Consider the following 25,522-nt stretch of genomic DNA (forward strand, 5'->3'; position numbering starts at 1 on the left):
GACGAGGGGAGAGATGGGGAACTCATCAAATTTGCATACGACACCAAGCTGGCAGGAATAGCCAACACTCCAGAAGACAGGCTTAATATACAGGAGGATCTGGACAGACTTGAACACTGGGCGCTATCTAACAAAATGAAATTCAATGGTGAAAAAAGTAAGTTTCTACATTTAGGCAAGAAAAGCCAAATGCACAGATACAGTATAGGTGGTACCTCACTCAGTAGTAGTAACTGTGAGAGGGATCTCGGAGTCCTAGTGGACAATCACTTCAATATGAGCCAGCAGTGTGCTGCAGCTGCCAAAAAAGCCAACACAGTGCTAGGCTGCATTAACAGAGGGACAGAATCAAGATCACGTGAAGTACTAATACCACTTTACAATGCCTTGGTAAGGCCACACCTGGAATACTGCATCCAGTTTTGGTCACCACGATGTAAAAAAGATGTTGAGACTCTAGAAAGAGTACAGAGAAGAGCGACAAAGATGATCAGGGGACTGGAGGCTAAAACATATAAAGAACAGTTGCTGGAATTGGATATGACTAGTTTAATGAAGAGAAGGGCAAGGGGTGACATGATAGCAGTCTTCCAATATCTCAGGGGCTGCCACAAAGAAGAGGGAGTCAAGCTATTCTCCAAAGCACTGAAGGCAGGACAAGAAGCAATGGATGGAAACTAATCAAGGAGAGAAGCAACCTAAAACTAAGGAGAAACTTCCTGACAGAACAATTAACCAGTGGAACAACCTGCCTCCAGAAGTTGTGAATGCTCCAACACTGGAAGTTTTTAAGAAGAGACTGGACAGCCATTTGTCCAAAATGGTATAGGGTTTCCTGCCTGAGCAGGGGGTTGGATTAGATAACCTCCAAGGTCCCTTCCAACTTTATTATTGTTGTTGTTATTGTTGTTGTTGTTGTTGTTGTTGTTGTTGTTATATAAATGGGATTTTCTTGACCATATGCACAGAATGTTCCTTTATTGGAAAATTTAGCAAGCTCTTTATTCAACAGAACTAACATATGGTCTATGTCCTCAGTTTAACAACAGTGATTATACCTTTCTCAGAGGTTACACTGATTCCTTTTAATCCTTTTTTCTTGACAGAATTCTCTATATGTATCTAGCCTGTGTTCAATCTTTGATTTGAATTTAACGACCATAACCTTAGGAAATTCTTTGTATGGTTTATGCGACTTCTTACCTGATCAGTAATAGAAGTTGAGTTCAACTTCTCTTCATCCATAGTGCCTAGATGTCTGTAAATCCATTTTAGGGATTATATTCTCCTTCACTCGCAATTTCCAAATACACACAAAAAAGATGAGTCCGGATAAGTAGTGAATTAATATATAAGCAATGAATATAACAACTATCTATTAATAAATATATAAGCAATGAATGAATAACAACTATCTATTAATAAACATAAGGGACGCGGTGGCTCAGTGGGTTAGGACGCTGAACTTGTCGATCAGAAGGTTGGCAGTTTGGCGGGTCGAATCCCGAGTGCCATGTAACAGAGTGAGCGCCTGTTACTCGTCCCAGCTTCTGCCAACCTAGCAGTTCGAAAGCATGTAAAAATGCAAGTAGAAAAATAGGGACCACTCCGGTGGGAAGGTAACAGCGTTCCGTGCGCCTTTGGCATCTAGTCATGCCGGCCACATGACCACGGAGACGTCCTCGGACAAGCTCTGGCTCTTCGGCTTTGAAACGGAGATGAGCACCGGCCCCTAGAGTTGGAAACGACTAGCACGCATGTGCGGGGGAACCTTACCTTACCTTACCTTATTAATAAACATATGGCATTTAGAATTCATTTTTAACTCACCATTTCTTTTAGAAAAAAACAATGGTTGCAATTCATTTCCTTTAAAAAAAAGTAATTAGAAAATGAATATGTATGGTGGTTGCCAAGTAAAAGTGCTCTAAATAGGATCAGTGTATGCTCTGTCCTTCATCAGCCTGTTTATCTGCTATGTCTTTACATGAAGGCTTGTTCCACCTTCTGCTCTGTAATATAGGGCTGGACTTTTTTAACATCACACCCAAACTATAGTAACTTCTTACATCATGAAAGTCCAGATAGGCACTGCACTTCCTTTTTCTCTCTCCGCCCCCTCTGTTTGTATGAAGATTGCTTGGTGTTTGACTAAGATCTTTATTTTCTGCTAAGGTTTTGTTTTGATTGCTGCTTCTCATTAATTTAATTAATTTGATTAATTAAAAATAAAAAATAATTATTAATAAAAAGTCAATTCATAATGGAGTCGCTCAGTGGCTCAGTGATTAAGACGCTAGGCTTGTTAGCTGGAAAGACTCAAGACTCAAGCCCCATGTGACAGGATGAGCTCCTGCCAAACTAACAATTTGAAAGCATGCAAATGCGAGTAGATAAATAGGTACCACTTCCACGGGAAGGTAACAGCGCTCATGATGTCATGCTAGCCACATGACCACAGAAATGTCTTTCGACAGTGCTGGCTCAGTGGCCTTGGAATTGTTCTTTTCCCCCTCCTTCAAGGTACAAACAGCCGGACAAGCAGGTACGAAACAAAAGGGTTAATGCTTTATACTACAATATAATTGCTGTCCAATAAAGTCTTGGCAGCAAGCTACCCACAGTCAGCCAAAATAAACTAGTTATCTCAAATGTTCGCTGACATGAGATAACTGCCAACAAGTAATTCCAAGAAAGTCCAGACAAACAAACCCAAAAGCAGAGATGAAGAAGCGTAGTCACGAAATCCAGACCAGGGTTCACACAGGTAGAGAAATCCGACAGATGTGACCAGAAGCTGTGGTGAATTAATTGTTTGTCACAAAGTTCTGAGAGCAGCCACACCCCCTTTTGTACCTTGTGGGGTGTGGCTTAATGACTCAGCTACTCCCTGACCCTCCTACTCATCCTACATTGCTGCAAACGCTTGGCCCTGCGTCTTTCTCGAGGGTCTAGCCATGAGTCATCTTCACTAGACTGTATTTGCTCCAGCTGCTCGAGCTCCGTCCCAGCCTGGCTCCCAGCCTGGCTACTCCCAGGCTGCTCCTCTCGGCCTTCAGATGGAGACAGAGGCCTTGCCAGAGAGGAGGGCCCCAGAGAAGGAGGCCTTGCCAGTTCCTCCCCATCATCCTCAGAGTCCTCTTCCTCGGTTAGGACAGGCATGGGGGTCGGGGCCACAACAAGAATGGAGATGAGTACTGGCCCCAACAATCGGCAATGACTAGCAAAGTAAAATTGTAGGGACTCCCTTTTTTACTTCTGATTAATTATTTTGCTAGGGTTTTATGCGTCAGCGTTATTCACTCTAGTACTTGTTTAACTGCAACCAGTTTTCTAAAGTTATCATTATGTCACTGTTGAGCTGTGAAGCAGGACAGGGACATAGGATTCAGTCACACACCAAAGTAAGATTTTTAGCCTGTTTAGCTCAGGAAACCTACTTGCCGTGCTTCTCCAGAGTTTCAAGCCATGTTTCCCAACCCTTCCTGGAGATGCTAGCAAGAGAATGAACCTGAGACCTTTCCACATGCTAAAGCCCTTCTCTTACATTTATTTTTAAATGATTTTATAAATAATCGTCAAATGCCCGTATTCGTTTTCCACCCGTTCAACTCTTCTGTTTGATTGCAGCAGGACAAGCTAAAACATTAACTCCCTTTCAGTCTTTTTTTTTCTTTTGCAACACGACTCTATTTATTTCAAGAAACGTTTCCCCCCCATGAATAATTTTTAGGTTTTCTGAGGCCAACAGTCAATCTTCCACTGTGGCCTGATTTTTGTGTGGCTAACACAGCAAGGGATCTTTTCGCTTGTTAAATAACGAATCCCATTTGGGATTTTAATAAACATCATGAAACCATTTGAGTTACAAGGCTTGCAAAGGCCCTTTTTATATTTCTTCCTTAAGAGAAAAAGTGGAACCTAATTTGACCTGACACTGCCCCTTTCATGTCTGGAAGTGATGTACAGTAACTGAGTTTGACATCATGTTTAGCAATAAGTTTCACTCTTTTCGGTATGTCCTTCACATTGGTGTTAATGCTAACTACCACACACAACCCATTTTCCCCCAGCCATTTGCAGAGTGTCACGCTGATATACTAATCTAATTTAGAAGCGCTGCAAGCAGCCATTACTCTTGAGTTGTTCAATACTTAGCCTCCTGCAGGGTAAACTAAAATACAACTGGAAGGAAAACAGCTTTGAAACAAAATTTATATACGGCTCTTTAACCTCAGTGCCCTGAACCAGAACCCCTTCCGTGCACAGGTGCCCTGTTTTTCAATCCACTGTTTTTCAAAGGCAGTGATGGATGCACAGATTTCTTCAGCGAGGGCACCATCCTTACTGTACATAATGAAAGGGTTGCGCAAAACATAGGCCCGTGTGAAGCTGTGTTAGGAGAATCCCTCTAATTTAGCTGGTTCCATGAAGCTTTGAAGGAATGCTTCAGTCTGATAAAAGCCTCCCTCAAATCAATCCAAGGGAGGGGATTCCTGAATCAGACCACAGGCTCTGCTTCTGAATCAGGTGTCTTCAGAGCATTCTGTAGCCTTTCAAAGGATTTTGCAGACGTTGTTCTCCTGCTCCTGATGATGTTAGAGAAAACACCCTAGGTTGCAATTCCATACAACCACAATTGGGTCCAGAATATCTGTTGCTAAGCAAAGCACTGATTAGGTGAGCTGCCTCTGATTTAATTATCTCTTTCGCCATGGTTGTTAAGCAATTATTGCAGTTGTTAAGTGAATCGTGTAGTTATTATGCAAGCCCAGCTTCCCACATTGGCTTTGCTTGTCAGAAGCTAACTGGAAAGGTTACAGTTAGCAATCACATGGCCCCAAGATGCAACAACTGTCATAATTATATGCCTGTTGTCAAGCATATGTTGTGGGGATGCTGCGATTATCAAATCACTTTTTCCAGTACCATTGTAACTTCTGACAGTCCCTAAATAAATGGTTGTAAGTCAAGGACTACGTGTATGAAAAACATGAAGGGTAAGTAGGAAGATGTGGTAAGTTTTTTGAACACTAATATGAGCAGCCAGCCAATTAACTTGGTTCCACATTAAACTTTAGATCTTTTGAAATAAAAAGGATAACCCTGGTGTGGATTTTGTTCGTTTACTGTCAACGCAATGGGTTTTTAATTTATCATTTATTTGTTGGTTGGTTAAATTTGCCACCCATCTCACTGTAGGGCTAATCTGGGCAGTTTACAATAATAAAACGGGGGGGGGGGTAATGATAAAAATGTAAATTACAAAGGAACAAAACAATAAAAATAAATAATGGAAGTACAATAATATGATAACACATATTATTATCAATATATGACAATTGTTAATTAATAAGGTAATTGTAACAAGTCTCACATGTAACCTGAGTCTGCATAACCAACTTCTCTTCTCCTTACCTCCCCTCACCACAATTTAAATCATAGTCATTTTAATCACTCTATGAAGCTGATGAAATGAGTGACAGTTTCTGAAAACCTATGCCTTTAAATAAAACACGTTAGTCAGAAAATGAAGCTACCTTATTCCTCATTCTTTTCCTCTCTCACTTTCTTGAATGTGACCAGCCAAAAGTCTTCACTCGGTTCTGTCTAGTACTAGTGGAATAAGTGGGAAAGTAAGGGTTTATTCTTTAAACATTTTTATTTTTATATTTAAGTTAGGCGGCTTATATATTTGTTCAGAACACCTTTTTTAAGAAACCCCTTCCTTTTTCTATTTATTATTTATTTATTTATTTATTTATTTATTTGTTTGTTTGTTTATTTATTTATTTATTTGGATTTATATACCGCCCTTCTCCCGAAGGACTCAGGACGGTGTACAGGGCAGTTAAAACACAATATACAAGGTTAAAAATAAATTATTAAATTAAATTAGCCCCAACAAGTAAATCACATTCTAAAAATTTAAAATCCCAAACCCTCAGGACAGGCCGGCAAGCTCAAATAACCAAGTTTTCAGGTCGTGGCGAAAGGAGCGAAGGTCAGGAGCCATCCGGAGCTCCACAGGGAGCTGGTTCCATAGGGCAGGTGCGCCCACAGAGAATGCTCTCCCCCTGGGGGCCGCCAGTCGGCATTCCCTGGCCGACGGCACCCTGAGGAGGCCCTCTCTGTGGGAGCGCACAGGACGATGGGAAGTTGATGCCGGCAGAAGGTGCTCCCGTAAATAATCTGGACCCATGCCATTTAGGGCTTTTGAAAGCAATTTGATGGTTGCTATACTGCCCTTATGTCATTCCTGATCATTTGGTCATAAAAGATATCCAGAGGGAAGATTTCCAAAATTTATTGCAGTGAAAACCTTGAAGATAGCCCCATGAATGTATACAGAGGTAGCACTCTGAAGTGAGTATCAGAAGTGTGCTATTTTCAATCCCATTCTGCCCAAACAATGAAGCAGCTGCATATATTGTGATGCCTTCTCATTATAATCTACGGGTGAATACTTTTTGAAAGAAAATCTTTGAAAATCTTTGAAATACTCAGGTTGAATTCTGCTTTTTGCGCTGCCACGCTTTGCATGACTCACCCTTTTGCAGCGCGAAAAGCGGGTAAAAGCTCTGCTTTTTGGGGTGGGGAGATAGAATTCCCAAGGAACAGTGCCCGAAGTCAGAGCACAACTCAATTGAAGCCCGTTTTGCAAAGGGGAAAAGTGAGGCCTGGAAAAACCCCCCTCCACGGGGCTCGACACAACCGTTGCCGCCTCCTTCCCCGCTTGCCCTGTCGCAGGACCCGGACTGCCAGGAAGGAAACCCCAGATGCGAGGGCAAGCCAGGGAAAGTGTGTGTGTGTGTGTGTGTGTGTGCGTGCGTGCGTGCGTGCGTGTGTGTGTGTGTGAGAGAGAGAGAGAGATCCCTGGCTGCAATTCCTGTGCAAGATTTCCTGCTTGCAAAAGGAAGGGACAAAGAGGGAGGGAGGGAGGGAGGGAGGGAGGGAGGGAGGAAGGAAGGAAGGAAGGGAGGGAGGGAGGGAGGGAGGGAGGGAGGGACAATGGGAGGGAAGGAGGGAAGGGACAAAGAGGGGAGGGAGGGAGGAAGGAAGGAAGGGACAAGGAGGGAGGGAAGGAAGGAAGAAAGGAAAGAAGAAAAGTAGGGACAGTGGGAGAGAGGGAGGGAAGGAAGGAAGGGACAAAGAGGGAGGAAAGGAAAAAAGGAAGGAAAATAAACACATTGAAATTGATAAAAGATGGGTGGAAATATTCAGCCATTTCAAAAATGAACATATTCCATGTGAAAATTTATTTATTCTTGTTCAATTTACGTTGTGCTGCCCTGGACCTAATGTAGCAGTTGAAAGGCTTTTTCAATTGCTAATGATTTTTGGAAAAGTGAGAAATCGAGATTGAATATTGATACTCTAGCTGCAGCACTTGCCGTAAAATTCAATATGAAGGATATTTCTTGTTCAGATATTTCCAATATATTGTTAGAAGATGATACATTGACAAAAAAAATATTCATTCAATGGAAAAGTACTCATTTAAATAATAATTAATAGGCATGTAGCATAATTACAATAAAAATGTTATTGTTACAAATGTTTTTTATTATGCATTTATCATATTTATAGTGTATTCTGTATCATTGTTGCAATGAATAAAATGTTTCTTTTATTTACGATTTTTTTTCCTTCAATTTATTTGTGTCCTCATTGTAAAAAAGCTGGTCACCTTATTAATAATAATACCACAGCTATTATTCTTTTGGACTTCATAAGAGTTTATTGCTGTGCTTCAGGACTCCTAGCCTGTGCTCCAGAAATTCTGGCTATCCAGAGCACGTTAAACACTGGAAAATGGATAACCACCATTTCCTATTTTTCAGAACAACCTGGAACAGTTAAATGAAGATGCAGATGGAATCATCCTCATTCTCCTTTCTCAACTCATTCAAGCTCCTTCTTATGTTCAAACTATGCACATACTGCTACTGTTAGCTAGATAAATGTGTCACTGACAGTGGGATCATCTTCCAAAGAGTTTATGCTGCAACTCTGAATTGGAGTTGGAGTGATCATCATGATTGGTGTCCCTCAGATAAACCAGGGGTGGTCAACTTCTGCTCTGCAGAGGGCTTGGACTCAACTTTGCAATGTTCCACAGGTAAAGGATGCCTTCCAGTGAAGTGACATCACTGAAAGGGAATTGACTTGAGAATTATTGGTCCTTGGATGAGGGATGTGGTACAAATGGGAATGCAAGTACTTTGCCTTCCAGAGGCTTCTCGTTCCTATTCTTATCTATATTTATCTGTCTGTCTGTCTCTGTCTCTGTCTCTGTCTCTGTCTCTGTCTCTCTCTGTCTCTCTCTCTCTAGATAGATAGATAGATAGATAGATAGATAGATAGATAGATAGATATAAATCTATTATATCTATATCTATCTAAATTTATTATATCTATATCTATCTATAGATATATGTATAAATATATAGATACAGTATAGATATATAGATATATAGATATAATTTAGTGTAAATTATGCTGCTGACGATTGTTTTGCACCAAATTCCAACAGCTTATTTAAAGAAAGGTTTAAGATGAGAATTGGAACACTTCCCCTCCCAGTGACCTTCAACTCTCATTCCCATTTTCATTCAGAAATGAGAAGAAGCAAAAACCTGTGCAGCCATTTTGCCACCAAATTTTAGCACCATGATCTCAGGAACCTGGAGGGCTTTTGGAGGTCCCGTAGACTGTGTGCTGTTGACCCCTCTCTTAAGCAATTTAGGTCTTTAGTAGAGTGCCTACTGAACAACTACTGCATTCTGCATATCTTTTAATTCAGGAATCATAATCCTGGTTAGCATGCCAGAGGCCATTTTATGTACCTGTTACATCTTACAGATGTCTTTAAATGTAGCATGTGTTCCATTTGCCATGTTGATTCTTATTCAGATTGATGAAAGGGAATTTGTTTCTGAAATTTGCTTCAAAGGGAGAAAACTTTGGAGAAATTGTGATGTTGGTCCCCTTACAAGGTACCAAGCAGCTTATGTGAATATTTTCTCTTTCACTGTACAATCACCCTTTCAATGATCTGCAACTTGCCCTCTCTTCCTATGTAAGCTTAACATTGCAGCAAACATCTTCTGCCACCTAGTAAGCTTTAAAATAGCACCCAAAAAAGTTAGAACGAAACTCTCAGGTATATTGTTGTTGTTGTTAGTTGCGAAGTCGTGTCTGACCCATCGCGACCCTATGGACAATGTTCCTCCAGTCCTTCCTGTCCTCTACCATCTTCTGGAGTCCATCTAAGCTCACGCCTACTGCTTCAGTGACTCCATCCAGCCACCTCATTCTCTGTCGTCCCCTTCTTCTATTGCCCTCAATCTTTCCCAGCATTAGGCTTTTCTCCAGTGAGTCCTTCCTTCTCATTAGGTGGCCAAAGTATTTGAGGTTTAGCTTCAGGATCTGGCCTTCTAAAGAGCAGTCAGGGTTGATCTCCTCTAGGACTGACCGGTTTGATCGCCTTGCAGTCCAAGGGACTCACAGGAGTCTTCTCCAGCACCATAGTTTAAAGGCTTCAATTCTTTGGCGCTCAGCCTTTCTTATGGTCCAGCTTTCACTGCCATACATTGCAACTGGGAAGACCATAGCCTTGACTATACACACTTTTGTTGACAGGGTGATGTCTCTGCTTTTTAGTGTGCTGTCTAGATTTGCCATGGCTTTCCTCCCAAGGAGCAAGCGTCTTTTAATTTCTTGGCTACAGTCCCCATCTGCAGTGATCTTGGAGCCCAGGAAAATAAAATCTGTCACTACCTCCATTTCTTCCCCATCTATTTGCCAGGAATTGAGAGGGCCAGATGCCATGATCTTGGTTTTCTTAATGTTTAGTTTCAACCCAAGTTTTGCACTCTCCTTCTTCACCCGCAACAAGAGGCTCTTTAGTTCTTCTTCACTTTCTGCCATTAGAGTGGTATATTAAGGTATATTAAGAATCAAATTAACAGAAGCCTCTATTGAGGCAGATTTCACTGGAGCATTAATAAAAACGTTGCTCATTTGGTTCTCACCATTTGTGGGTCCAGGCTAAAGTGCTATAAATGAAGCACTCAGTCCAGTGCCGACAGTGGGCCTCATGCATTGTTCAAAAGGCGAAATAAGTACTGCAGAAAGTTGGAGGGTGTCAGAGGCAGCAGGTGATGGATGGATGATGGTGGCAGCACTGAGGATGCAAAGGACCCATCCAAGATTAGCCCCCAGACCCAACTGGGAATGAACCTTTATATACATGCCAGGGAGCATAACAAACTTACAATTACCCATTATGCCCTATCAACAACCCCCCCCCCAATATTTCATAAGGAGAGAAAATGTCAGCCAAATCTGCCCTGCTTTGGCTCTAAAGCAATACATAATATTGATGTTTCTTTGGTGCTTGTCCTGAGGAATTCTCTGGTGGATGATTTTTCCACCAACGCCTTGTGGTTTGAATGGTAAAACATAAAAACGCTCCCTTAAATCTTCTAGCAGATTCACATACACGTACACACACAAATGATGCCACCAAGTTTAAGTGCAGTGGTATCACTGCAGAACAAAATAGAGGGCAGAGAGGGTGGCTCATTTTCGGCAGCTCTGCACAGGGATTCCTGTGTTTTTCCATTTCCCCTCTCCTGTCATGTGTTTACCCCCTAGCTAGTTATAGGAGCGCGTTGCAGCTTCCAAGGTGGATTCCTTGGAACTTTCTCTCGGTGGAAGAAGAATTGGCTAGAATTCTGCTTTTACCCTGCAGCTCAAGAGAAACAGCCAAGCTTAGGTTTCGCTAATGCTTCTTCCATTCTGCTGAACAAACTATCCAGTAATCATAGCTGTTGATTACATTTCCAGTGCATGCCAAGTCTTGTCATTTCCATTGTAATTAATTTAAAGAAAACATTTGTGTCTGAAAACAAAACACATTGTGGCCTGTTTTCATTTACTTGAGTCCATGCCCTTATTACTCCTCTCTCTCTCTCTCTCTCTCTCTCTCTCTCTCTCTCTCTCTCTCTCACACACACACACACACACACACACACACACTTTATTACAATTAACTGAGAAAACATGACCTAAGCAAAGTTATCAAAGGAGAACAATTATGGAAGCATGTGCCATATTATTTCAATTAGGTAAGTGGTTTTGCTCAGGACCAGCACAAAACTACTGTTCATCCCATGATTCCCACTGTTAACATTGATAAATTATCCCAACATCGCCTTTTCATTCAAGGCAGGTTTATTTCTGGACAAGGGCCAGACACAACAGAACCAAAAGATTTATAAGCACCACAGTAGAAAGGCAAAGAAATGCTGGAGGCCTGACCTGTCTCTTGTTTAAATTGGGAATAGAACAAAGGGGGCAGGGGGGATACAAACTGCAGTGGCCAAATTCAAGAATTTTAATGAATGAAATGCTCTGCTTAAGTAACATTTCTGTGGCCTCAAATGGAATTACTTTTAAGGTGGGGATGGCTTTGGACTATGAAAGCAAAGCACCTGTTTATCAAGTTATTATCAATTAAGGAGAAACTTCCTAACAGTTAGAACAATTAATCAGTGGAACAGCTTCAGAAGTTGTAGGTGCTTCATCACTGGAGGTTTTTAAGAAGAGACTGGACAGTCACTTGCCTGAAATGGTATAGGGCAGGGGTGTCAAACTCACTGCATCACGTGACATGTATCACAACTTTTTTCCCCTTGCTGGAGCTGGGGTAGGTACATTTCTGCATGAAGCATCCGGCCTGCAAGGTCAGCAATTTGACACCCCTGGTATAGGGTCTCTTGTTTGAATAGGAGGTTGGACTAGAAGACCTCCAAGGTCCCTTCCAGTTCTATTGTGAATGATTGATTGATTGATTGATTGATTGATTGATTGATCGATTGATTGATTGATTGAAGGTGTAAGGAAGTGGGGTATAACACTGAAGCCCAAAGAAAACAACCAGTCTGTTCTTAGACGCTTCTCTTTGAGCTTAATAAAATTTATTCCCCAATATGAGATAGCAAGATGGTCAATTAAGGTTAGAAGTACACTTTATGGGCAGCACAGTGGTGTAATGGAGCTCAATCAAAGGAAGTTTGATCCTGAACAACTGGCATAGATAGGACTTTGAATAAAGATGTAGGAGACAATGCAGTAAAAAAGTGAAACTCTGAGGCTGATATAGCTATTTTTCTATCAAGTTATTTAGTTTCAGAATCTAGTATTTTGATACTAAAGCGTTTTACATGGAAAGAAGTAGAAAACATTATAATAATATATCAAGCTACAAATCTGACCTTTTCTCTTAAACCCTCCCACACACACACACACACACATACACAAACACAAAATAAATATTGGTAGGGAGAGAGAAAGAGAGAGAAAGGTTTACTTCTTTAAAGAGAAGCACCTGAAAAAAGTTAATGTAGCCAGGAGAAATTCCTTCAGTAAAAAGTCTGGTTGCCTTGGCATCACCACCAGCATCCTCCTGTGATGCTCCTCGTTCTTATTTCCTTTATCTTGTTACAACAGATTTCTTTGCTTGTCATATTTATTCTCAGCCCTGGGTAGAGCCAGTTACAGTGACTTAAGGAATTTTTCTGGCCGAGTCTAACAAACAGTGGAATGTTTGTGATTTAAGCCAATGAAATTCAGGATTCTAGAACTAGACATCATGACATCTAATCCCAGGACATAAATTGGTTGGCTGGGAAAGGCAGATTCTGGGCAAAGAAATGAAAACAGCATGACTATGCTTCTATTCAGGCAAAGAATGTTAAGGTCGGTGTTAACATTTATTTATCACAGTCTGGATCTAAAGTCTTATTTCTAGAAATCTCAAACCTCTGGACAATCCATTGTAGTACAAGGGTGCATTTGTTCTGACTGCTTGGTCTAGGAATTAGATGCTTTGCATGAATCTTTCTCCAGGTTCATATTCTTCCAAGAGATGAAGTGTCTTGTCATGAGACCTGCAAGAATTATTGATGATTTTAAATACATCTTCACGTTTCCTTCCTTTTATAGATTGCTAAGCTCAGGAAGCTTTTGTGTTTCACCACTTCTGGCTTTGAGCAAGCTTCATCCATAAGAGGCTAATGCAATCCAGGACAGGATGGACAAATAATGTGGTCTGAGAGAAAATAGCATTTTATATTCCTAAATTCTTACTCACGTGCTGAAACACTCATATGCAGCAAAATTCAACAAAAGTCCACTTGAAATCCCATCTTTAAATCTGGAGGAACAGCTTGATCTACATAAAAGGTAAAGGAACAAGTAGCTACTTCTTGAATTAATATTATTCATGATGTAGTACTAATTACTTTCTAGTGTGATTGGGAAAATTTATGCTCATCTTTTATGTGTCTGTGGAGATTCTCAGTCATCCAGGTCATGGTTTTCCCAAAGGTGCTTTTTCGGAAGGCCACTGGACTTTCTTGTTTTTCTTTGAAGACGTTTCACTTCTGATCCAAGAAGCTTCTTCAGCTCTGACTGGATGGTGGGGAATGGAATGGATATAAATCTTTCCATTCCCCACCATCCAGTCAGAGCTGAAGGAGCTTCTTGGTTGAGAAGTGAAAAGAAAAACAAAAAAGTCCAGTGGTCTCCTGAAAAAACGCCTTTGGGTCATCTTTTATGTGCTTAAAATGTTGTATAAATAAACAGAAGAGCCAATTGATTTAAAGATATTGAAAAACATATCAGGATTTTATTTTTGTTTATTAATTAATTACAATTCTGCACTGTCCATCTCTCCTATATGACTCTGGGCAGTTTACAAATAAAAACCATGAAAAGCAACATAGTTTATGCATGGATGCATGGGAGAAGTCGTGTGACAACATCCAAGCTGATATAATGAATCAGGCTTCCAGACTGGGCTGCAAAAATACTGTAAAATTTAAAAAAAAATCAATAAATGACTGCCGTGATCATTTTTAAAAAAAATGTAGGCCAGATTTGGTAGCCCTATACCTAAAGAAAAGATTCAAATCTAAGTATTTTAAGAACAGGGGTTCTGACCACCTATGTCTATATACATAAAGATGAAAAATATGAAAAATATCACATATATTGTGACACACTGCTATGTATATAGGTATAAGTGTACATACAGAAACATACATTTCTCTCTGTCTTCTCTTAAGGTTTTTTCTATATTGCCATCTTAAGCTCCCATGTTTCCTTCAATTCACTGGAAATGAAGTTGTTTTAAGAAATACCTTTTTGGATTTCAACTCTTTCCCCCATTTTGGCCATGATGATGGCATGGTGCCCCTAATTGGTGGAGTCTCTTGTTTTATCTTTCCCATCCTTGCCAGGAAAACCAGATCCAATCACTTTATTTTCCATAGATGGGTATTTCTGGAAGTATGGTATTAAGAGACATTTAGTAAGATTCTCTCTTAAACTATCCTATCCCATCCTGTCTCTTGGTGTGCCAATGAAACAAAGAAATGCCACAAGTGCTATTCTTCCTATAACCTGAACTGAATGGGGAAATTGTTGTCAATTTCCCCAGATATGTATATTCACCACGATACCAGTGAAAATACATATGTACATATATCTGCCAAGGTCCCTTTGAAAGGGGAAGGCAAATAGCAGTTCAGGATGAAATGGCCATGGGGATCAATGACAAACTACCAGAGTAGATGGGGCCAAAAGGTGTGGAGGCTTACCTACCTCGAAATGAAGACATCAAGCAAATCAGTCAATAGTGCTTGCGCCACCATAAGTTGGAAAACACCACTTGTGATCCCCAGCAGGAAAAAGATGGGTCAAGAAGATTAGTAGCTGGGTAGAGAATGGATGAGTGTTCCTATCTTTTTAAAAAAACAATTAATGGCCTCTATTTCTGCTGAGGCAATCTGGTTGTGCAAACCAACTCTAAATGGGGATCCCAAGGTGGTTATGAAAAGATCTGAGAAGCAGCAAGCTTGCTGTAACTTTATCAACCCCTCAGTGGATTCTTTAATGCCCCTAAGCCAAATTTTCTTCTGAGAAAAAGTCCTCATTATGGTGACCAAAGTATTTTACCAGAAAGAAAATTCCAGAAGAGTTCCCCCCCCCACCCAGCCATTAGAAGTAGAGTGGCTTTTGGTAATCTTCTATCAAAGGGGTGGTGAGGAGGGGAGGATAGGTAGGGAGGATAAAAGGGAATTGGATAGGAAATTGGTGCTATAAAGGAGACATGGTCTTACAATTAAAGATATTTACCAGAGAAATGTGAACCCTATTATATTTTGGCTTAGGCTGGGCAAAGAAGAACTGTTTTACATCATCCAGGATAAAAAACAGGTCTATAGGTAAGCTTTAAGAATAATAAACATCCTGCATTCAGGGGAAAAAAGCCTGTCAAATGAAGGAATATTGATTTTGGAACAAGAAATATTATGTCAAACAACATTAGTTTAATTGAACTGAATTTGGTTTAAGTATTAAAAGCATTTATATACAAACAGGGAATGAAAATTAACTGCAGCTGAGTCCCGTGGCCACCGCTTCACTGTCTGGGCAGGTTTGTGGGCCTTCTCCTAGAGTTTCTAGTCTGCCTTCGATTCCCATTGCATGACTCAAGAGAAAAGCAATATGCTTTCTCTCAGAGAAAAAGCCAATTTAAAGTTGTGTTTTGACTTTTCAAAATACACAAAAGTTTTACTTTCTGAAGAAGAATTTGTAACCAAAGGGAGGAAGTGAAGGTAATGCTAGAATCAGCGCCTCAGTACTGGGGCTCCATGGCTGGAGCTGCTGGAAGGGTTTTCCTGCGCTTTCAAATTACAGTTAAATTTATTTGCCTTACAGCTCCTGTTTACAATCCTTTGCAAGTCTCCCTGTCAAGGGGTATGTGCTCAGGTGCAAAACACATCAGCAGAAATGGGCTACTCCAGGATACATAGATTTGACAATTGGCTTGAAGTTCAAGGTGACAACGGTACCAGTTGGGTCACCAAACCAAGTAGCTGCAACTGGGCTGTACCACTTCATACTGTTCAGAGAGGTATTTGAAAATGCTTCTGCACACCAAAGATAAACTAGCATGTCAGAAACAAAAATTTTGAACTGCTGTCCGTTCTGATATGTTAATTCTGATGCATTTTGTTTATTTACATATCATATTTAGAGACCAACCATCTTCCTCACAGAATGACTAGTTCCATACATAGTTGCCTCCTATTTGACAGATAACTCAAATCAAGCTTGCTATTTGTTGCAATTGCATTTCTCTGTCTATAGTATCATCCAGTCACAGGGGAGGGACTGGGGAGGGGATATTTCAAAAATTAAAAAACAGCCCTGTGTCTACTTTTTATCACCTTTACGCTGAAGTTTTGTAGCTTCCATTGAGGATGCAATCATTTGGAAACATTAATTGATGAAACATTAATAAGTCAGTCTCCTGCTCCATTTCTGTTTCCTAAGCCATATAATTCAACTTCATTTTACTATTTCATGTTTACAACTGTGGCATTCCAGTCACCAATCACAAACAACACATCTTGTTTGCATGTTTGGCCAATTTTGAATCGAACCTGATCATAAAACGTAACAATCTCCTCTTCTTCTGTATCAGTAGTTGGAACATAAACTTGAATGATCATCATATCAAAGGGTTGTCCACAAAGTCTATTCAATATTATTTGGTCATTGATTGCATTCAGGCCAAGTACCGTTCTTGTTATACCCTTCTGTCAGGCTCCAAAAACTAAGAAAGACATCTGGTGATTATTCCAAGCAGATGTCTTGATTGTTCCACATCTATAGACAGAATTTACCAAACTGAACCATCCTACTGTCTACAACAAGCATATACTCTGAGAACTATTAGAAGGGGCTGCCTTCACCCGCTTTCTCTCACACAAACTATCTGAACTGAGCTGCTTCTTACTCCTTTGGAAAGCACCCCCTCCCTCAGAAAGCACCCCCTCCCTCTTGGGAATCCAGACTACATTCCATCACATCTACTAATGATAAAAGCAGCATTGATTTTGCTTTGTTTTTCATTTCCGAGGTATTAACAAAAATTATTGTTGGACTGAAAGTGTCAAACCTCTGACCATCTCAATTTACTGATGCCTAAGATCTCAGTTTATAGTTGTTCATTACATCTTTCACTAAGTTGAGTGTTTCTGTGTTCATGTGCTCCATCCCATCTTGCTCCATTTATCTCTTCCAAAAACCACACCTTTCCAAAAGAGCACCCAGCTGATGCAATGCACAGCCTTCCTACAGAGCCGAACTGTCTCACATGAGCCTCAGAGCAGGCACCATTCTTACAATTTATCAGAAGAAAAATCATGCAATTTGGAAAATCACACTGTTATGTAGTGGATTCTTGGGAAGCAGGAGGCGAGACGCGAGGGTTCAAACAGGAACATTGCTTTATTGTAGTAACAGGAACAGAACTGAGAACAGAGGCTTCTATGTAGCTACTTATACGGTTGGCCACTAGGCGGCGGCCAATAGGTTTAAAGGAACCTATTCCCGCCCCAGAGCCAACCAATGATCGTCCTGGAGACTGCATGTCTGGGCAGCCAGCGACCATTACACAGACACCCTAATTAAGCAATCTCAAGCAGCATTCAAAGGCATGTGAAAACAGTTCAAGTAAAAGGCCCAATACATTACACACACTATTCTGAGAGATTGCAAGAATGGCAGGCACTTCCAGACTGATAGTTGTTTCTGGGATGTCACAAGGCAGTCTCTGTAAATAGAGCAAGGTGTGACAGGGTGGGGATGAAGTCCAAGACCTGTGGGACCCAGACAGACAGGTAGCAGGCCCAAGGCCTTTGGGACCCAGCAGGGAAAGAAGTTGTGCAAGGGGTGTCTTGGAGGAGGGGAGGCTATGGGAGATCCAAATCCAACCACATGGGAGAATGCTGCAGTGCAGGCCAGGGCCTGAAACAATGTGTAGGCCTGAGCATAACCTGGACCTCACAGGGCCTCCCACACTCCCCGAGGCACCCTACGCTTTGCTTAATGACCTGTGCAGGCACTTAATGACCACTATCAGAAAAGTCGAGATTGCAGTTGTTGAAGGAGACGATCACGAGAGCACTAATGACTGCAACAACTTATGACTGTAATTCTGGGCTCAATTTTGGTCATAAGTAGAAGGCTACCTGTATCTTTCTGTCTTCGGATAATTGTCACCTTGATCTGGGTGATGTCTGGGCAATGGTTTTAAACTCTCCGCTTGTATTATTGTTCTTTGAAGATTTCACACTGTGTATTCATTTTACTAAAAGCCACTTTATGAATATTCTCCAATGGAAAGTACAGGATAATGTAACAATTCTTCCTAACTTCTTACTCCTCCTCATGTAATGCTTGTTTTCCCCATTGGGCTAATATTTATCCCATTTCAACTGCCAACTGAAAGCTCGGTAATCAGTTAGAAATTAAGAAAAGGCCCTTTAATATTATTCCAAGTTGCAATCCCTAGTGATCCTATTTCACCCTTTGAAGGCTCCCATGGCATATAGAAGTAGTCCTGTAAAATGATTGAAATACAGCCTTTACATTCTGAGTCTTAACCCACGCACATGAGCACACATAATCTGACAGTCTTTAGAAGGCAAAACAGGGCAGGGTCTGGAGTTTCTCTGTCTTTCTAGGTTTCTTCCAACAGAATTTGGCTTCAGTTCAGCAAGCTATAAAGCTCCTGAACCTCCCTCCTCCATCTATATCTGCCTGTCTCCTAGAGTAAAAGAAGTTTATTTCTGGTACTTTGTCAAGCTCCCTACAACATCCTTTTACCACACCACAGTATTAAAGCACGGAATGCATACTTTTTGCCTTAGATTTCCAGAGAGAATAATAACTCTTCCCTTTTCTTTTCCTATTAGGTGACATACAACTCACAAGAAGTCACTGATTGCTTTATTTTGACCTCCTTTTCACCTTCCCTTTCCCTCTCCCTTCCATTAATATTTTGGCCTACTCCAATATGGGTGATTATTCTGTCTGCAGTTCATTAAGAAAAATCCCTTGTGTTGTTCAAACGTAATACTTTTTTTTCCACCTGTAGACTAACGTTTACCTGGTGTTACTTGTGGGAATATAAGAACGTGTTTGATGCTGAAGTAGATCTTTGGCCTACTATTCTATATTCACCAGCACCTGACTTTCCAAAGATTGTAAGCTTTGGGGGTTTTTTAGAGTTTTTATCCCACTTTTATTTTTTTTATAAATAACTGAAGGTGGCAAGCACATCTAATACTCCTTCTTCCTCCTCTTCTCCCCACAGCAATCCTATGAGGTGAATTGGGCTGAGAGAGAGTGACTGGGCCAAGGTCATCCAACTGACTTTCATACTTAAACTGGAACTAGAAATCCCAGTCTCCTGGTTTCTAGACTGGAGCCTTTACTATTAGTCCAAACCAGAGAGGATTCCCTCCCCTCCCCCATTTTTACACAGTGATGCTCAACATATGCTGTAACAACTGAAGCCAATCTTCTGTGAAAATTTTCAAACTTCACAGAAATAAATTCATTTGGGAGTTAAGAAACCAAATGTCAAATGAATGTTTAAGTTTCGAGTATAGTAACACTCTCGGGCCAAAAGCTGGTTAAAGGAATCGTTTTCTTTATATAAGGGAAAAGGTAGTTGGCTGCTCAAAGATAGAGGAGATATTTGTAGTAGTCTTCTTTAGGACATGAGATCTTCCTACAGTGACATTCTCCTGTTGGTTTTCTTACACTGTATGTCCAGTGGTGGGATTCAGACATGTGAACAACCGGTTCTCTGTGTGGATGCCACTTCCGGAAGTCCATTCTGGGCCTGGGCAACAAAAAGTTAGCTACTGGTTCTCCCGAAGTGGTGGCTGAATCCCACCACTGTGTATGTCCCTTTTGCCTGGATGTTGACGCCCACCATAGCTAGCAGAGAACAGCTATCATGAGTGATAGAAGAAAATATCCCTGCGGGCATCGTTTGGGAAAAATAATAGAATTTTTGTTTTGTTTTAAGAGTAAAACTTTTCCCCAAAATTTTGTCATTTGATTGTTCTGAGACAACCAAGCAGTAAGTGGTGAGAAGATGCCTTACCTCCAGGTAGAACATATTTGGCTGGCAGTTGCTGCATCTTCTATATTTCCATTTCAAGTGGTTATAAATGTGCATGTTCCTGAAGAAGTGTAGAACGGTATAGAAAACCCTGTGATAGATGCAGCACACAACCTCTTCGGCAGTTCTTATATTGTATCCCACCCAAATAGTTAGTACAAAACAAGTATTATCCTTCTCTTCTTTTCATCTTTCTCAACTTTCCTACTACCTTCTCCTATTAGTATTTATAATTATCGCTTGTTGTATCTTATGATTAACGATTGTAACTATGATCAATGACCTATCACTTTATAGTTTGCATGTACACTGAGAGAGTTTATGCACTGTAGACAAATTTCTTTTATGTCCAATCACATTTGGCCAAAAAAAGAATATCCTATTCCTATTCCTATTCCTATTCCTATTCCTATTCCTATTCTATTCTATTCTATTCTATTCTATTCTATTCTATTCTATTCTATTCTATTCTTATTCTATTCTGTTCTGTTCTGTTCTGTTCTGTTCTGTTCTGTTCTATTCTATTCTATTCTATTCTATTCTATTATTCTATTCTATTCTATTCTATTCTATTCTATTCTATTCTATTCTATTCTATTCTATTCTATTCTATTCTATTCTATCCTTACATATTTTCATAGGAAAAATGGGTGTCTTAAGAATGGCAAACACTAAAAACCCTAAAATCCTGGAAAGGTGGCTTCTGTTACTGCCCATTTTTGAAGTATGGCCCTTGGCATACTAAGCATAGCTATATAAATCCTGTCTTGGGGCCACAGGTAGTTTCTGCTCACATTTCCTTTCTGCTATTTTCAGTGGTACTCTAAAAACAACTACTCCGGGATTCCCAGGTGAAGTCAATAGTGAACTAAGATTTCTGTGAGGAAGTGGAGATGTTAAGAGGACACTAATAGTCAGGCAACAGGAGAAGCCAAAAGATCACCCACTTGTGTTCTGGATAGCTGCTTCGTGCAAGGAGACTGCAGGATTGTGATCAACTCATGAATCAAAGCATGAGGCGCTGCAGAAAGACATTAAGCTCACAGCCCCAGCAGAGCCTCTGAAGATACTGGGTTCACTAAACCCTCACTTTCTTAAGCACATTTGAATTACAATTATTTCAAAGCTAAAAGGGATGTTTCCAAATTAAAGAAAACATAAAATAACAGTTGAAAGAATTTAAAATAAAGGACAAAAGCTTAACAAGAAGATAACCTAAGAATGTTTGAAACGGATCAAAGGACCACTGAAATTTGAATTATTCAATTTTAAAAAAAAACAAGTAAATAAAATATCTTTGTGGAAATGCAGATTATTTAGAGTTCTAGTAGAAAGACAATTGGTGGAGGAAAGAAGAAAAAGACAAAAAAATACTTTTAGACTTGATAAAATGACTATTATAAGAAAAGGAGTAAAACCTATAGAAATGACACCAACATTTCAAAAGATGTTTGAGGAATCAGTAAATGATGTTATAGTTACAATAATAGTGTCAATAACTGCCTGTGTAAATGTACCATTTAAATGAGATCTGAAAGAGGAGATAAAAGTGAAGACAAAAATTATCTTCAAAAATTTACAGGAAAATCAAGACGAAAGATAATTTCAAAGTGAAGTCAAGGTGCAGGTTCTGGAAAATATAACAGATATTTTGGAAAATAAAACAGAGATAACAAAGAGAGGGGGGAAGTACAAACATTAAATCAATAGATAACAAGTGACATGGCTACTGCTGGATTTATAAAAGACAGGAGGATTTACAGAACAACTTGGTAAAAATAGTAAGGAGAGGGTTGATTTTTACTATTACTAAAAATTTAAAAAAAAGATGGGCAAAAGAAGATATGGACGGAAACTGAGTCTTACAACAATATTTCAATATGAAATTAAGGGTTAACAATGTTGGAATACATCACAAGACTGGAAAAATAAAATCACTTATCTGATTAGATATAAAGACAATAGTACTTTTATAAAGCCCCGGAGTTTTTGCTGAAAGTGGACAGAACTCGCACCGAGTTTTGGATTTGCAGGTTGAAATGGGTTGAATGTGGGAAGAAGTAATGTGTAACGTAATTTCAAAATCATGTTCTTCAGAAGCAGCACATTGAATACAAAAGACAGCAAGATCTCATTGAAGCCCCGTTTGTGAGGTTCTACAGCTTCTGTTAGATGGCAGAGTGCAGGTCTAAAAAAGGGGGAATTTACTTTGGCTGAACAAGGTAATAGCCTGCGTTCTTTTATGCTCCGTTATCCAAAGTGTCTGAGGCAAGTCTAATCTTGCTCCCGTTCAAGAGACCCTGCACTTAAAAGTTCTTTGTGAGAATTTTTGTTTGTGATGAACCATCCAACTGCCTGCCCAGTTCCCTTCCCTAGCACTGGGGAGTTATCTAAATGAGCTAAAGTTCTAGCACAGTATACTGTGATTGAGGTCTTTCCAGACCCGGGGAATCTTTCCATTCTCTTAGTTTCAAAAACCTCCAAATAAATAAATAAATAAATGAAAGAAAGAAAGAAAGAAAGAAAGAAAGAAAGAAAGAAAGAAAGAAAGAGAAAGAAAGAAAGAAAGAAAGAAAGAAAGAAAGAAAGAAAGAAAGAAAGAAAGAAAGAAAGAAAGAAAGAAAAAGAAAGAAAGAATGAAAGAAAGAAATTGTCCCTGGGAATTGAATGAGAACTTTTGATACCAGCATGGCCTGCCTGATATGTTTAGAAATCTCTGCTGAAGGGTTTTTTGGAGAGATGCTTTTTCTTTCAGATGAAACCGTTGAGCCACCAAGCGATAACTGACCCCCATAAAGAACAGATAGGACAGCAAAAATTAAATCAAATTGAAAGTCAGTTTGAAAAATGGAGAACAACTCCCCAAAGCCTCTTAAAAACCAGGCTGGGAGCTAGAGAAGGATTGGGGGGTTGCAATGAGAAAATGCCTAAGAGTTCAATAATGCAGTTCTGGATGGGTCAGTCTTCCTGGTTATCTGTGGGAATTATGTTGGTGGAAACTCTGAAGGCATACATCTGTCTCTTCTGGGGAGGGACTCTACTAATGCTACTTTTCCAGCTCTCCATTCCCAAATATTTGGAATTCTGCCACAACAGTCACATACAGTGACTTGCCTGGATAATTGTGTGTTATTCATGTATGTATGTACATGTGTGTACATAAAAGGGGAAATAGGTAGGGGAAAGTGAGCACAATGTCCAGTTCCCTGGATGCACATAAAAGGAAGAGCTACTTCTTTGGCTTCTCTGTAAAATGGGCTGGGTTGGATCCAAGAGAAGATTCGCATTTTGCAGAGAGGTTCTGTGGGAAAGGGTTTATGCACAGTCAAACGTCTCACAGGGAAGGAGGTGGAGGGATATACTGGAGAACAATACAAATCTAGCTTTCCATTATTTTTTCTAGTCAATTGATGGAAGAAAATTCTCTGACAAACAGTTCCAGGCACACAATTCTTGCAGAAGCTAATTCTACATGGACTGATTTAATCAAAGATGTATTCTGAAAAACAATTTGGTGTAGGGTTTCTTTTTCTTTTTTCTCCCCCCCCCTCATTTCTAACATTTTATTAGGTTATAGAATAAAAGACAAAAAGACAAAAGCAAATAGTAGGATACAGTGGGGAGGGAAAAGAGAAAGAAAAGTTGGGCTCTTCAACATCTTCATCAATGATTTGGAGGAGGGGAGAGATGGGGAACTCATCAAATTTGCAGATGACACCAAGCTGTCAGGAATATCCAACACTCCAGAAGACAGGCTTAAGATACAGGAGGATCTGGACAGACTTGAACACTGGGCACTATCTAACAAAATTAAATTCAGTGGTGGAAAAAGTAAGGTTCTACATTTAGGCAAGAAAAGCCAAATGCACAGATACAGTATAGGTGGTACCTCACTCAGTAGTAGTAACTGTGAGAGGGATCTCGGAATCCTAGTGGACAATCACTTAAATATGAGCCAGCAGTGTGCTGCAGCTGCCAAAAAAGCCAACAAAGTGCTAGGCTGCATTAACAGAGGGAAAGAATCAAGATCATGTGAAGTACTAATACCACTTTACAATGCCTTGGTAAGGCCACACCTGGAATACTGCATCCAGTTTTGGTCACCATGATGTAAAAAAGATGTTGAGACTCTAGAACAAACATGTTAAACACAAGGCCCGGGGGCCAGATCCGGCCCGTAAAGTGGTTTCATGCGGCCCACGAAGCCATCCTGGAAACAGTGAGGGAATGGCCCCCACTGCCTTGGCCCTGGCCCAGAGACCCTCCTCCTGCCAGAGACCCTCAGATCTGTCCCACTCCTGCCCAGGCCCCCATAGGCACCCTGGATGCGAACGATGTAGAGCTGGCCACGCCCACCTAGTAGGCCATATGCACTCTAGCCACGCCCACCCAGTAGGCCACACCCACCCAGGCCACACCCACCCGGCCCCCTGAGGGCAACCGCAATGCTGATGCGGCCCTCAATGAAATTGAGTTTGACACCCCTGCTCTAGAAAGAGTACAGAGAAGAGCAACAAAGATGATCAGGGGACTGGAGGCTAAAACATATAAAGAACAGTTGCTGGAATTGGATATGACTAGTTTAATGAAGAGAAGGACGAGGGGTGACATGATAGCAGTGTTCCAATATCTCAGGGGCTGCCACAAAGAGGAGGGAGTTATGCTATTCTCCAAAGCACCTGAAAGCAGGACAAGAAGCAAGGGATGGAAACTAATCAAGGAGAGAAGCAAGAAAATATCAGGATTACTGTTATATGGAAAATTATTACATGCTTATATTTTACATATTAAGACATAGTTAAATACATAACCTATGATATGAAATAGGGAATTCATATGAGCTTTCTGGATAAAATCAAGACCATTCTATTCCAGAAAAACCAGCTATGTAAATTAATTGATCAGTTAGGTTTCAAGAGATTCTTTGTCAATAGTATCATTTAAGATTTGAAACATTTAACCTGAGGACTAGCTTTATAACAAAGTAAAAATTATGTCATGTTCAGTCTTTTCTTGTTGCTCAATACACTAAGGATATAAAAGTAAATCACTGAATTCCCCAATTAATTATAATGAGCCACCTAATTTTTGAAATGGTACAGTAAATGCATATTGCCTACATGTTTGTCATCTGCAGTTAGGAGAAATTTCCTCTCTTATTCATTAATTCTCTATTAACTGAAACTGGATCAGCTTGAGACAGTCAACCAAAGTTTAAAATTATTTCATGCATGCTTTTTGCTATCATTTGGCACGTTGTTGTGTATCAATTTAAAACAGCTGTAGCAATTGAATTAAATGAACTTTAATATCCGGGATTTATCACCAAGGGGATCACTTATTAAATAAAAGAACAATCATAGATTTCAGTTGTGGATTATTATTCAAAAGTGTTTTGTCTTAAAAACAAATTGTACCATTGGACTTTCAGGTTTTTAATCTTACATTTTAATATTGAGG

Source organism: Vipera ursinii, assembly GCF_947247035.1.
Source record: "Vipera ursinii genome assembly, chromosome: 1".
Lineage (NCBI taxonomy): Eukaryota > Metazoa > Chordata > Lepidosauria > Squamata > Viperidae > Vipera > Vipera ursinii.